Raw genomic sequence first — 2,549 nt, forward strand, 5'->3', positions numbered from 1 at the left:
GCGACCCACAGGTTGAGAACCGCTGGTCTAGTGAGAGGGATGGCGTGATACATCTCATTTTTACAGACAAGGAAATCGAGGCCCAGACACTTAGGAGCACTCAGCAGTGGCAAATGGTGTTGGAGACAGAATTGGAAGGCAGGTCTCTGGCTGCCTGGCCTAAGCTGAGAGCACCTCTAGAGAGACATGGCTCAGGTGCTGACCGGAGCCACCTGCCTACCCCACTCCGTTCTTCCCCACCCAGCTGCTCTTTGAACAGCTATCTTATTTTCTTTGGGAGTGCTAGAAACAGCTGTTGTAATAATTCAATTTGGAATGTTAATGGGCTTTCCACCATACGAAGGGCACTGGACTTAGCCTTCGAGGGAACAAAGCATCAGGTGTACTTTGGAACTAACAGGATCAGCCCTGGTCCCCAGAGGCTCCTCTGGGAATTCTGATGGTCCCGAGTCTAGGGCCAGTACCAGCTGTGAGCCTCTGACTCTTCCATCAGCTTTCATCCCCAACCTATTTACTTTTGCTGTTTTCATTATAAGAACGAAGATTCACCTGCACAAGCTCAAGTACATTTTTTTTCTCTAATTTTTCCCCCTAAGAATTCATTTGTATTAATTAGGGAAATCACATAGAATTCAAGAATAGAAGTCCTTTTTTTCTTCATTTTCAAAGGTAGTTTTATTTGGTTTTTAGAAAAATATATGCAATTACTGGGTTAATACTGTTTCTTTGGATCAGACCCCTACTTTCTCCCGAACGGTCTTCTTCACGAATCCACGATCTCCAACAGTGCTTGGGGACAGCTCAAGTTGGCGGCTGACTTCCACATTTTCCAGAAGCCAGGAGGCAGCAGGGGCTGCCTGCGTGTAGTTTGTTTCCCTTGCCCTTTCCCAATGCAGCAGGCACTGTGCATGTGAGTATGGAAGCGCCAGGCCCACCTCTCCGCGAGCACAGCTCTGCCCTCAGGGCTTCTGGGGCTTCTCAGGGAAGAGCAGCCGAAGGAGTGGCAGCCAGAGGCCAGTGTGTCAGGGGAGGGACTTACTGCGGGGCTTAAAGGGACCTGGGTTAGGAAACTGATACCGGGAGCCATCCTCTTTCCTCACTGCACACACACACTTGCTAAGTAAGCAAAGCAGTGAGCAGCTTCAGGCTTTGGGAGGTCTACAAACACAGGTCTGAGTGAGAGAGGGGTGATGGGAGATAGGCAATGAGCAGGGGAGCTGGGGGCCCCATTAAGGAGAGGGGAGAGGGCGGTATTTCCCTCTCTGCTTGTTGATCTGCTTCCTCTTTTGGATGCAGCTGAAGATCTCCTTAAAGAGCGCTTTGTATCTGGGAGGGGGGGTGCTGGTGCTGGTGCTGGTGCTGGCACCCGCGGGGGGTGGGGCCCTGGCAGCTGGGGCCCTGGCCGGAGCCCTGGCAATCGGCACAGCCTTGTGTGACAGTGAGTCCCCCTTCTGCTGCTGGCACTCCGTCAGCAGCTCCTCGGACCTGGCCTTCAGGGCGCTATTCTGTGTGTCGAGTTCCTGCAGCCGGGACACACCGCTCTGCTTCGCAGCCTTGGCCTGCGGGATGCAGGTCCCCTCGTGGCTCTTGCCGATGTCCCCGCCCGCCAAGCTGCTCAGCACCTTCTCGCTGCAGCTGCTGCTGCGCTGGAGGGGCTCCGGGAGGGGCCTCCGCTGGGCCTCGGGCACCGTCAGTGGCATCTCGTCCAGCAGGCTCCGGCCGGGCTTTCTGAACGGGACCCATAGGGAGTCGGGCACCAGCTTTTCGATCCCAGGCACGAAGAGACGCTCCGACTGCAGCACCCGCCGCATTTCAGCCACCTCAGCCTCCAGCTCCAGCGCCCGGGCCTTCTCCTTCAGCACGAGCCCGAACTGCTCCTCCAAGGCCCCCCGCCGCTGCTGCTCCAGGCTCAGCTGCGCCAGCAGCGTCCTCGCCGCCTTCTTCAACAGCTTATTTTCTTCCGTGTAGGGGCTTGGCGGACCTGGCAAGGAAGCGATCTTTGCTGCAAACTCGTGGCCACACACACAGTGTTGGCGTGGGTCACACAGCTCTCTCCCACCCGGGAAGCCGGGTGCGGACTTTGGGCCACGCTTCCCCTGGCTCCTCCCCGCTGGGCCACAGGACTCCAGCTCCTCCACGTGGCTCTGGAGGCGATGGACGCTGGCTTTCAGGCTTCCGATCAATTCCATCACACTCAGGAACTTCTGCTGGGCGGCCGTGCTGCCCGCAACAAGCTGCTGGTTGGTTTCATCCAGCTCCCTTGTTGGGACAACGAGGTGCTCATGGACCTTCGCTCGCTGCTCCTGCAGCTGCGGCGGGAGCTCCATCTGCTTGGTCAGATCCTCCGTCTCCTGCGGCTGCTCCCGACTGTTGTGTGCACCTGCTGGAGGGAGGCCTCCGCCTCGGTTCCGACCGAGTGCTGTCTTCCCAAGCTCGGCAGCAAGTTGGAGATCCTGCTGGAGGTCCTAGCGGTCGCACCAGGGCTCGTCCTCCTTCTTCTCAGACGCCTCCACCACGTTCCCCGCCAGCATCTCGGCCGGCCGGGTCTC

General features: G+C 57.7%; 1 pseudogene; it reads right to left on the bottom strand.

The window, feature by feature from the left end:
• Positions 1-661: 661 nt before the first annotated feature.
• On the bottom strand, positions 662-2,543 carry LOC102262468 (annotated as a pseudogene).
• Positions 2,544-2,549: the final 6 nt, after the last annotated feature.

The sequence above is a fragment of the Myotis brandtii genome, unplaced genomic scaffold (genome assembly GCF_000412655.1).
Source record: "Myotis brandtii unplaced genomic scaffold, ASM41265v1 scaffold806, whole genome shotgun sequence".
Taxonomy (NCBI): Eukaryota; Metazoa; Chordata; class Mammalia; order Chiroptera; family Vespertilionidae; genus Myotis; species Myotis brandtii.